Source organism: Perca fluviatilis, chromosome 24 (assembly GCF_010015445.1).
Source record: "Perca fluviatilis chromosome 24, GENO_Pfluv_1.0, whole genome shotgun sequence".
NCBI classification, from domain to species: domain Eukaryota; kingdom Metazoa; phylum Chordata; class Actinopteri; order Perciformes; family Percidae; genus Perca; species Perca fluviatilis.
This window is the reverse complement of record NC_053135.1, coordinates 16,905,026-16,917,955: the sequence shown is the minus strand read 5'-3', so window position 1 is coordinate 16,917,955 and position 12,930 is coordinate 16,905,026. Positions and strand designations below refer to the sequence as shown.

The 12,930-nt window shown below is 40.9% G+C and overlaps 1 long non-coding RNA gene and 3 other non-coding genes across 4 annotated transcripts; all 4 read left to right on the top strand.

Moving 5' to 3' along the window:
• The first annotated feature begins 1,256 nt into the window (after positions 1-1,256).
• Positions 1,257-4,358, top strand: LOC120554268. Its single transcript, XR_005638338.1, has 4 exons — positions 1,257-1,851; positions 2,293-2,330; positions 3,723-3,815; positions 4,174-4,358. It is a non-coding gene; the product is annotated as an uncharacterized LOC120554268 (long non-coding RNA).
• Positions 4,359-9,537: 5,179 nt separating this feature from the next.
• On the top strand, positions 9,538-9,611 carry trnat-agu. Its single transcript has one exon. It is a non-coding gene; the product is annotated as a tRNA-Thr (tRNA).
• Positions 9,612-10,133: 522 nt separating this feature from the next.
• Positions 10,134-10,206, top strand: trnat-cgu. The gene has a single exon. It is a non-coding gene; the product is annotated as a tRNA-Thr (tRNA).
• A 264-nt stretch (positions 10,207-10,470) lies between these two features.
• trnat-cgu lies at positions 10,471-10,543 on the top strand. Its single transcript has one exon. It is a non-coding gene; the product is annotated as a tRNA-Thr (tRNA).
• The last annotated feature ends 2,387 nt before the right edge of the window (positions 10,544-12,930 follow it).

The window sequence follows — 12,930 nt, the reverse complement described above, 5'->3', positions numbered from 1 at the left end:
GGCAGACTAGGCAGTGTTGCCGCATTGCTGCCTCCCGCTGGTGATGAGGACGGTCCACATCAGAGGTCCTCCTGGACCTTTATTTTCCTAAACAGGTCCGTGGATTGGATGATCAAGGAAAATACAGAAACTTAAAAATGTGAAATGTCTGTTATTCAACTTGAAGATACAAAATTAAACGAGCATGAGAAGAAATACATAAAAAGTGCAATACTGCAAATACTATTTACAAAATTATATGACAAAAACATTCTTATTAAATTAATACATAGTGTATGCCCTTATGAGCAATGACATTCAATATGGGTGTATTGGGCTATATATGTTGTCTGCATGATCTAAAACCCTCTACACTTCTGATACTCACGTGCCCGTACACAACACACGCGCTGCCTAAACACAATATATGTATGCATTTTGTGGACGTTGTTACAACTTATACATCCATGGGGTAGTGTAATTCAGAGGGCGGATTGTACGTAGATTCAACACAGAACCATACAGTAGGCCTACATCAGGCATCGGTGAGAGGGAGGATGCGTGCGAGAGGAAAAACGAGAGGAAAAGAGACGGCAAAGGCGACGTGAAGGGAGTTCCACGGTGGCTTCATGTGCTGTTAATACTGTCAGTAAAGTGAAGGCTTTTAACAGCGTGGAGACTGCAGTGCACACAGAGAGTCACGCACACAGCCCACCTTTTTGTTTACCCAAATCACACAATTTATGTGGTAATGTAATCGCACTGAGGGCCTAATTTACTAACATTAGCGCAGTTTGCGCTGCGTCTGTTTATGCGAGTTCGGTAATAGCGCACGCTATGCTACCACATTTTGCGTAGTATTTATCAACCGTGACACCCATCAGGCAATCAGCGTCTTTCTCCGCCCACTATACCGTAAATTGCGCTGTAGCAAAGCGGTACTGGTGCTATGATATGGCTGAGTGCAGACTGTGATATCCCCACTGCTGATGATAGGACTGTTTGAAATGATCCTGATGCCAGTATCTGTAATGTAGCGAGGAGTTTAACAACTGCTGGAATGGGATGTGAACGCTGAGTGGGAGATTCAATGTCATCTTTGATTTCTTCCAGTAACTCTAATATTGCATGGCTGCTTGATCTGTAACGCTAAATGATGTTGTGTTCACTGACAAAGTGTGATTCTTCTGTTAAAAATATTTTCAGCCTCGCCTATGCCCAGCTGGCATTCGACTGACATTAAACGTTTAAATATTGTTGAAATAATGTCAGTTTATGAAAAAACATTAATTCAACGTCAAAACAACGTTGAACACCAAATAGTTGAAGTGGTGTTGTTAACTCACTTCGGATTCAACATAGAAATATCAACAATTTTTGAGTTTTACGTCAAATCAACATTATTTTTACGACCATGACTTTTAAACATTTTGTTGAAATATATCAGTAGAAAAATAACGTTGTTCCAACATCTAAACAATGCTGATCAATTAACTGTTGAAAAAGTGTTGATACATGAATAATGATACAACGGTGAAAGACCAACTCTGAAATTAAACGTTTGTTGAGTCGTGACAAAGAATTTCTTCTTTGGTCGTGATAAAAGCGCTTTCTACATCTCCCAGCGTACTTTGAGAGCAACTCCAGTCCGATTGATCATTTTGGAATGTCGTTCAATAAAAGGGCTTGATTGGAGGACGGCGTTTGTCCGTCAGACAAAGAGGGTGACTAGAACTGAATTCTATTGGCTCTGACGGTTCCAGACAACACCCGCTTGCGCATGCGCATGCGCAAAGTGGGTCTGTGTCGTCATCGTCAGGCTAGCTTAACCTGGACCGGTTCGGATTGAATTTGGGGGTAACAGCTCAAACGGTAAGCAAAGTTTTTGAAGTCACATTTTATAACTAGAAAATTCCTAAATAAATTTTGAGTGTGTCTGACTCTGGCCCATATATTAATACATATTGTGTTAATTAATATTGTGTGTATGGGCAGACTAGCTAGTTTAACCACGAACCGCCGTTGTGTGCTAGCTAACCGCCAACAGCCTGTGTGTGTGTGTGTGTGTGTGTGTGTGTGTGTGTGTGTGTGTGTGTGTGTGTGTGTGTGTGTGTGTGTGTGTGTGTGTGTGTGTGTGTGTGTGTGTGTGTGTGTGTGTGTGTGTGTGTGTGTGTGTGTGTGTGCGCGCGCGCGCAAACCGCCGTTGTATGCTAGGGAGTGTGTGTGTGCGACGTGGCACATTGACACACTTTCCATCCACAAACTTTAAAAATAAGGTTGAGATTTCAAATTCTTCTTCCTTCTCTTTTCCAGAGATTTGGAAGAACATGACCTGAAAGTCTCCTTCAACGGTGAGTTGTCCCCATACCTAACCCAACCATCTATTTAAATCTGAAAGTAACTTACTGCACTTCTGAGGTGTGTGCAGGGCCTGAAGTTAACCTTTTTGACCACCAGCCTGCCACAGTGACTTTTTACCAGCCAGTTGTTGTTGTTTTTTGTCTCATAAAGGTGAAAAACAGGACTCGCTGTGTCTCTATGATCCTGTCCTGTCCTATTCATGGTAGCTGTGTCTCTATGATCCTGTCCTATTCATGGTAGCCTACTCATGGACATTGTAGTAGGGGGGGCACGCCTTGATAATACTGCATAGGGATTCACATAGACAGTGAAAGTTGCAAAAAGTTTACATTTGTTTTGTAAAGTTCTTTTAAAAATAAAAAGGAAACTTTTGGGGTGAATAATAATTATTACTATTGATTAATTACTCTGGCTGAGATTTCCTAGGAACCAAAAAAGCTCAGGATGCTGCAAATGTTGGTATAATATGAAAATGGCTGGTGGATTTAAGACAAAAAATAATAATTTATTGAATGAATCAAATATGAACATATCTGTCACTGGCAGTGGCTTGTTGATCTTGACATTGTTAGTTAATTAATTGTGTGTGTGTGTGTGTGTGTGTGTGTGTGTGTGTGTGTGTGTGTGTGTGTGTGTGTGTGTGTGTGTGTGTGTGTGTGTGTGTGTGTCAGTCGGGGAGAACGGCAGCAGCAGACCCGCCCGCTGCAGAGAGCCGACAGGATTGAAACAGTGACTTTACAGTGAAAAATTATTAGAGCGTACATTGATTGAAAATGTCTACATGTTGGCAGGATGGTCTGAAATGTTTTGCACGGTCTTTCGCTGTACGTTTTGTTGGTAAATGTGAGATGTTTGAGTCACACACACGTCTCGTCTTCATAACAGAAACAAGGAAATGAATTTGACCCGTTCTCACTCCCGCTTGGTCAGTGGCTGCACGTGGGACTGCAGGGATTGTTGCGAGTAGTGAAAATGCTGGTGGTCGGGTGTTAATTTCAGGCCCTGGGTGTGTGTGTTATGCTAGTAGTAGCTAATGCACCCCGGAGGACAACAAGTGCTATAAAAAAACAAAGACAACAAAAGGGTTAAATAATTAATCTTGTAAAGTGCTGGCAAAGTTTCATTATGACAGTTGGCTTGTTCACCTTGGTGACCACTACAAACTCCTCGTCCTCATCATGTGCCTGCTTGTCATGTCAAGAAGTCAATGGCTGCGTAACTAACTTTGTTCCTTTTTTGTATTAGTTTATAGTGATTATGTTCCCTGTCATATACTGTCATGCACTCCCCCCACACACCCACTTACTCACTCTCTGCAAAATTTTCATAATGAACTTGATTGCAATATAATATTCTAATATAAATCTGTTTTACCATGGCAGAACTATGACAAATAAAATGATGGCCATAATGAGCCTCAGAGGAAGAAGTGGGAAGGTTGCCTTCATGAAGACTCATCTCTACAAGATAATCTGGTGAGTTTGCTTTAACATATACGTTTTGGGAAAATGTTTTAAATAATTGAATATAGTAAGCTGAATAATAATTCATAAGAAAAATCATTTTAGTTGGAGGACTCTACAGAGCATGCTCTAATATTATATATAATACTCCATTCTGGGCTCTAGACTAACTTCTCTACCGGCAGCACTGGTTACTACCAACTGCCTTTTGTTGCTCGCCCCAAAGCACATGATTATCAATGACCTTGCACGTTGATAAATACTAATTTATATACTTGAAACATTGGCAATGCCACAAAAGTTGTAATATTTTAATTTGAGAGGTTAGCGTTTGCTAATACTGATCTGTTTTTTGTTTTCCCCTCATCAGACGCTGTCTTGAGCTCATATGATAAAACTACAACAAAAGTAGACAAATACATGGCCAAATACTTGATATATGCACCAGAGAGGACGGGTGGCAGTGGCAGAAAGAAGTAACAAGAAGGGAAGATTTAACCAGCAGTGTTCAATGTTGCCCAATGTTTGGGCCATTTTTCTAAAGGTTAAAGTTCGACGTGTAAAATTATCTTGCGTGAAATGTTGGCACACTTGCAGCTATGTAATAAATCATGTTTCTACGTCAGTGAAATGTCTTTATTAATCTTCTTCCTGGTCTTGCTTTGACCAATTGGCTTCTTCCTAGTGTTTATGTATCTATTTCAAGGTGTTTGGTGTTACTGTTGAGCACATCAATACTTTAGTGAAAACAGTTTAACAAAATAAACTATGTTGAAAAGCAGGACTTTATAGTGACGTTGAAATTTCAACGTTGATTGGATTTGCAAAATCTAAACTAAAATCAATGTTGATTCAACGTTGGCAAATTCACCTATGTTGAGAAACGTGACGTTGGAATGATGTTGCTATTTCAACGTTGATTAGATTTGCAAAATCAAAACAAAATCCAATGGTTATCCAACACTGGAACCTGACGTTGATTCAACAGTGACTAGACGTTAAAATGCCAACTGGGTGTCTTCGTCTTGCTCAAATTACTGTTGCCATTTCACCAGCGGCATAAAGGTCTACGAGGAAACTCGACTGCGGCTGGTTTAGACCTGCTTTTAAGAGGCGGAGAATTCCCCCCCCCGCAGAATAGAGGCGCGCTCTTACTGACAGTCTTTGTAAATACCACGGAATATATAATTAGGGGCACTTTGCACTTATCCTCCCACCTTTTTGGGTGGAACTCCCACTTTCCCCACGACCCTCCCACGAACGCATATTGAAAGCGCAACTTGTCTCTTCTCGCTCACTTTGCAGACAATCTGCGATTTTACCCAAGTGCGCCCTGTTTGTAAATAGCCCGCATCGGTTAGCCTACGTCCGTCTTTGCGACCAATTAGCGCCTGGAAACAGGCGCTAACGGCTTGATAAATCTAGCCCAGAGTGTGTTAGATCAATCGTGCAGCCCTAAAAGAAATATAAGAAACACGTTAAAATACACCTGTTCTTAAAGTGGAAGATCTGTACAGTTTGCGCAGGATGGTCGGTCAATTGAAACATGCAGCATTAAAAACAGGCAAACGTCAGTCCACCCATACAGCTACTGTTCCTTTCCTCTGAATACCACTGGAGAGTGATGTCACCACGAGAAGTTGCAGACAAAATGTAAAAATACGGTCCAGAGGCCAAAACGTCCTCCAGCCTGAAAATGCCGCGCTGCATTTAGCAGAATTTGTTTTTCTTTTTTTATTATTTTTCTAAAATAACGATGACAACAGAGGCTGTACATGTCTAAGACAGGATGTGTAAAATGACCAAACAGTGTCTCTTTAAACATCAGGGGTATGATCTTCAATCAGAAATCTTTCTCAGTGGTGTGTCTGGTTTTCACTCCTGCATCCTGTTAGTCCATCAGTGGAGTTCTGCCTCCACCTAGCGGCTGAAACACAGAACAGCACGTTTCCTCCTCCCTTTCTCCCCCTCTTCACTTGACTGAATCAATTTCAGAGCCAGAGCCAAAAAAAAACTTTACTGTAACAGCTTCTCATTCAAAGATGACAACAAGTCATGTGTATTAGTGAGTTTTTGTAGAGATTCATCATCCCGTATGTTGAATATCCATGACCAATGCTCCTTTTTTCAAATAAAAACATGTTTAAAAAAATAAATAAATGATGTTTCGTAGGAAATGCACCTACCTGGCCATAATATTTACATGGAACTACATTTAATTTGCAAAATTATGATTAAAAGGCATCATTAAGTGCCATGATCGTTCCCTGACCATACCTCAACCACAGTTTAGTTTGAATACATACTGTACTGTATGATTTATAATGTAGGAATAAGGAAACATGTTAGCCGTGAACATTTTGCAGATGAATACAATATTAACATGGCAGCATTTCCTTGAGAACATGATGTGAATGCAAATCAGCTGCATTATGAACAAACTGTAGGAGACGTGGTTGTGTAAACAGGCCACACATTAAAAATCAGAGCCTGCGATTATGAACTGCACAAATGTTTCTTCACGACAACGGTGAAATGGGAAAAGAAATTCAAATAGTACGCACGCACAGATAATTTAGCCTGACTGAGGTGAATCCAGATCGGAGCTACTGTAGCGTGACATGTGGCTGACACACAGTGTCCCCAAGTCGCCGCACAGGTTGACACCCCCTTTTTCACCTCATTGACATTCAGCTGCTCTCCTGCTCACCGCCACCATTAAAACTAAGCATTTGCATATTCTACGTGGAAAAATTAATAATAAAAAACAAAAAGAGATTCATCATCCCACTCCACAGTTTTTCTTGTTTCTGCTGGTTCAGAACAGGCTCAGATACTCGGTTTACAAACTGTGTCCTACTTAACAACAGCCTGTCCTCTGCTGGGACGTTGTCCTCTGCTGGGACATTTCTCTCTGGATTTGTCCCTCTTGTACCCGGAAGATAACCAGGGAAAAGCCCTATGTCAGTTTAAGTTCTCCTTTAAGAAATGATCAGAAACCAAACGGGAGACATTTAGATTTTATATTTAAAGGTCATGGCATGAAAATGTCACTTTATGAGTTTTTTTAACATTAATATGAGTTCCCCCAGCCTGCCTATGGTCCCCCAGTGGCTAGAAATGGTGATAGGTGTAAACTGAGCCCTGGGTATCCTGCTCTGCCTTTGAGAAAATGAAAGCTCAGATGGACCAATCAGGAATCTTCTCCTTATGAGGTCATAAGGAGCAAGCTTACCTCCCCTTTCTCTGCTTTGCCCGCCCAGAGAATTTGGCCCACCCATGAGAAAGAGACATCATGGCTTTCAAACGAGCAAAGTGGCAGTTGGTCAAGGCCACACCCCCACCCTCCACCTATCATATACCCATACCCACCATCTATATAAAAGAGACATCAGATACAGTATTAGGAGACCACTAAGGCCTATATAAAAGAGACTTCAGATACAGTATTAGGAGACCACTAAGGCCTATATAAAAGAGACTTCAGATCCAGTATTAGGAGACCACTAAGGCCTATATAAAAGAGACTTCAGATCCAGTATTAGGGGACCACTAAGGCCTATATAAAAGAGACTTCAGATACAGTATTAGGGGACCACTAAGGTCTATATAAAAGAGACTTCAGATACAGTATTAGGGGACCACTAAGGCCTATATAAAGAGACTTCAGATACAGTATTAGGAGACCACTAAGGTCTATATAAAAGAGACTTCAGATACAGTATTAGGAGACCACTAAGGTCTATATAAAAGAGACTTCAGATACAGTATTAGGGGACCACTAAGGTCTATATAAAAGAGACTTCAGATACAGTATTAGGAGACCACTAAGGCCTATATAAAAGAGACTTCAGATCCAGTATTAGGGGACCACTAAGGCCTATATAAAAGAGACTTCAGATACAGTATTAGGAGACCACTAAGGCCTATATAAAAGAGACTTCAGATACAGTATTAGGAGACCACTAAGGCCTATATAAAAGAGACTTCAGATACAGTATTAGGGGACCACTAAGGCCTATATAAAAGAGACTTCAGATACAGTATTAGGAGACCACTAAGGCCTATATAAAAGAGACTTCAGATACAGTATTAGGGGACCACTAAGGCCTATATAAAAGAGACTTCAGATACAGTATTAGGAGACCACTAAGGCCTATATAAAAGAGACTTCAGATACAGTATTAGGGGACCACTAAGGCCTATATAAAAGAGACTTCAGATACAGTATTAGGAGACCACTAAGGTCTATATAAAAGAGACTTCAGATCCAGTATTAGGGGACCACTAAGGCCTATATAAAAGCATCCAAAGAGCATCATGTCATGGGACCTTTAATGGTTTTATGATGGCGGACCCTATTTGTGTATGAATCTGTCGATATACTGTTAGTTTTACATTTATGTAGATGGGTTAGACCTTATTTGATATAGCCAATCAGATCGTTCATAAAGCAGTGATGTCAGCGTTGTGTCACAGTCAGAACAGCTCACACAACACAAGAGCCAGACTCTGGACAACAACCCGCATCGGCTCTCATGCTACCGTCTCCTTCTGATCTAACGGGACTGTCCTCCCCTGAAAAACGCTCCCAGTCGCTGTTTCTTCAAGCAGCGAAATACCACCTATATTTACGTAGACTTACCTAGTAAAAGGCTGTATATTATATATGTTGCACGTTACATTTCCACTCTTAAGAAACGAAAGTCCGCTCCATTTTTCCTTTTTCAGTGTTCGCTGTGACATTCGGCTTCTTCTTCTCCTCCGTTGCATTGTGGTACACGGATGTAAAATGTAGGGTGCATCGCATGTACAGTCAAATTAGCAGTGCATTGTGGGTATTTTATAGCGGACTCTGTAGCGAATGAAATTAACCGCGGAGAATTCAAACACCACTACCAAATGGCGATCACACTACATAGTGCTAGGTATAGGGAACGGATTCCAGCACAGCTAATGAATGATGTATTTGAGTGGAGGTCATCTCTGACTACACACACACTGAAAATCAAACATTTTTAACGTATCAATTTTGATATTTTACAAAATAAAAGTCCCACATTTCTTTCGTAGAATAACTTGAAATCAGAGGTGCAATAAAGTGACATTGCTCCATAATTCAGGACAATGAATGATTTTTTTGAGTGGAGGACATCTCTGACTACACACATAGTGAAATAGAATTTTTTTTAACTGTATACATTTTTAGATTTTACAAAGTAAATTTTTTGAGAGAGAGAGAGAGAGAGAGAGAGAGAGAGAGAGACACTGAAGAAAAGGAACTGGTCTGGTTATTCCCTCCACCTCTTCAGCATCTGGATCATATATGTATAGTAAAAACAAGTCTTATTTCTTATTGAACATGCATGTTAAGTGGTGTAGGAAGATGCTTGGTATATTGAGGAAGGTTTGTTCTTTTACACATCCTTCTGATTTAACTCTTTATTATAGTTCATATTATTTCCCTATATCTACTGTAATATTGTTCAGGCTGCTATATATCCTTCATTTCTTACCTACTAGAAATTCAGAAGAGGTTTTTGAGAATGATGTCACATTCTAACATCCAGACTCCCTGCTCATTGTTCTTGGGGACTTTAACAGTGCAAACCTCAGCAAAATATCAGTTATAGTAAATGGAAGAATTTATCAATCAGTCAGTAAACTGAATATTATACAGCTCATACAAGGTAAAAGAGAAATTAAGACTCAACATTACAATGCAACTCAAGGAGGTGCTGTGGCTTAGTTGGTTAAAGTGCCTGTCTAGTAAACAGGAGATCCTGGGTTCAAATCCCAGCAGCACCTTGTTGTTGCAGAGATTACCTCTGTTAGCATCCCATCAGCATGTGGGCCCAATCCCCATGCTACCCATTATGCTACCCTGGTAGCAAATGAAAAAGGATTGAGAAGGCAGACTGTTTTCCCTGGCATATTACATTTACACAGAAACACTACATTAACACAGACTTAAGATGGTACATGAAAACACATCAGATGCAGAGCAATGCAAGTTTAAGCAACAATACACACCTTAGTTTATTCATCAGAGATTTCTGTTCATTTGGCCTAATTATGCTGTTTTGATAAAAACTAGTAAATTGATTATTACCTCTCCTCCACTCTGTAAGGAAGAGCCTGGAAGAAGCTCAGATCAGGCAGTCGATGCCTTAAATGCCCTGGCCGTTAAAATTCATTTCACCTCTGACCTCAGCCAGCATCACAGGCACCTTAAACCACACCCAGCAGTGATGTCACAGGGTCCTGGTGTACACCTGGGCCACGTTCAGCCCCGACGAAATGAGTAAACCGTACATTTACTGTGTAAGAGGCGCTGTAGCTTAGTGGTTAAAGCGCCTGTCTCGTAAACAGGAGATCCTGGGTTCAAATCCCAGCAGTGCCTGATTATCAGTTGATTACCTCAACACAGTGTTGTCACCAGCATTTACATACAGTTACCTGTTTATTTTCAACAAGGACAGCAAAGTTAAAGGGGTGATAGAATGCAAAACCGATTTCAACTCAACTCCTCCACATTTGTCTCTAGTCTTTGTCACGCCCCAACATTTGCATAGGCTACACCACTGATGTCACAAGGTCCTGGTGTACACCTGGGCCACGCTCAGCCCCGACAAAATGAGTAAACCGTACTTTCATCGGTGTAAGAGGCGCTGTAGCTTAGAGGTTAAAGCGCCTGTCTCGTAAACAGGAGATCCTGGGTTCAACTCCCAGCAGTGCCTGATTATCAGTCCCACCAGTAAAATGCGATTACTCGATTGCGTAATCAGCCAAAGTTCGCATGTTTATGCGGGGGCCGCATTTTTTCAAATACGCCGCACTTTTGGCGAATAAATTGCCGATTTCCACGCAAAATATGCGGGGCTTGCATGATTTCATAATCCCCGCATTTTCGTAGCAAAAAAGTCACAAATATCTTAGAAAGTTGAAAAATTTTGCGTTTCATCAAACCGAAATTTGTGCAAGTTCCCGCAATTTCATCGCCATTTTTTTAGAAAACGTGCCGCATAATCATGGATTTTTGCCCGCAACAATCACAAAACAACTCAGTGTTGTCACCAGCCACCACCAGGAGGCTCCTGATTCAGAGAGAGGGACAGAGGCAGGGAGTGATCAGGAGGAGGAAGATGACAGAGAGGAAGAGGGTAGACCTGCAATTCCCCCTGGACCACATGGTATGTTTTTATTCTTCTTCCATATAAATTGCCGTACAGTAGGATAATATGTAATGTCACTGATATGCATTGGCTATGTCCATGTACTGTTCAATTGCATTAGATAATTATATTTGGCACTCTGGTCTTTCTTTTTTTTTAGATATATCAAAATGCAAAGGTGATGCAGCAGTGCAGCCTGATTTAAAGACACAACGTGGAGCAGCCTAAAAGAAGCTTCCACAGGGAGTGGTACAGTTCTCGGCCATGGCTTCAATTTTGATTTGATTTTGTTGTATCAAGAATGCCATAAATGTAAACATGAAAAGACATCTAATACAATCGAGGATAAAAACACAATAAAGTCCAGGACTTATTTCCACTGTGGTCCTCAAACACATCAAGACAAGACACTTACAGAGTGTGTGATGAAAACCGACATGACATAAAAACATTTTCCTAAAATAAATAAAAATATAAACGATAATTTGCCTTCTGTTCTATTCCGCAGCCCTATCTAGTAACCAGGGTGGTATTTCAGAAAGCAGGTTTAGTGAAAACTCTGAGTTTGTTAACCCTGAGATGAGGGAAACTCTGGGTTTTCTGTCTCAGAAAGAGAGGTAACTTCACCTCAGAGTCAGTTACTATGGTAACTTCACCTCGGAGTCAGTTACTATGGTAACTGAGCCTGTGAACCTAACCTGGTCGCCAGCAGGTTTTCTTCAAGAAACCTCGAGTTTCTCTCAGTCTCCTCCCTCTGACACAGCGTTTTTAAAATACAGTATCGCAGGTGAATGATGTAAACCCTTTGAAATAAAAGATTATGGATTATAATTCTGATATGATGGTGCTGCAGCCTCAGAATGAGATTAGTAGGCTAGGCCTAGGACTTTTTCGCCCGCAGGATTGCACCTAAATGAAATAGATTATGTTCAAAACCATTTCACCAGTAATATTAGGCTATAGGGCCTACTTATGATTAAATATGATATACACTATATTGGAATATACACATTTACTCTAGCAGCAATTTTCTCCCATGCAAATTCTCTCTTTCACATTAGATATCTGCCCGTTTGTTTGTGGTTGTTACCATGGCGAATCGTAGAATCATGGCTCCATTCATGCTGCCTTTTTATTGTGGTGGTGCACGCGCATGAACCTACTCCGAGTTGATTGAACCAACTCATATCAGCTGTTCTGAAACCGAAAACTCTGAGTTTCCCATCTCAGGGTAAATCAACTCAGACATCAGGGTTACACTCAGAGTTTGTTAAGCCTTCTACCTGAAATACCACCCAGGCCTTGACTGTTCAGTGTGGAAAATGACTTTAATCTGCCGATCTAACTTGTTCCGCTGAACTGCCCCTATGTAGGCAAAGGTTCCTTTCCCTAACACTGTCTTAAATCTATAAGGACACAGGTCAGATATGCTGCCACGCGTGTAAATATTGTGTGTGTCCTTTACCTTAGTTATATGACACGACAAAAAAAAAAATGGGACACTACCAAACAGTATTTTATAGATCATGGTCAGTCTTGACATAGTAACACGAAACTCAACAGGAAGCCAATTGAGCTCAACAAACTGTGACCTACCTACATGAGACCTATGGCCCAAGTTCAGAAATACTCGTATTCATTTATTCTGTGCTGTTTGCAGCCTCCCTTTAAGTCGGTTTGTTAGGCCTTCAAACCAGGAAGTACTGTACATGCAAATTCAAAATGATTAAAAATGAAGGCGTTGGCTAAAATGATCATTGTTGACCGATCTAAAAATCTCACACCCGAGCTGCCCTGTGTACTTTAGGAAGAAGGACGTTTGGAAGTGTTTAGAACGAGTATATCGGACGAGAGGGAGTTGTGTATCTAAAGCAGCGCTGCAGAGGACAGGCTTGCAGGTTCACTTCACTCTCCGCTCCCAGTGCTTACTAGCCGCGGGCATGTCTGGGCAT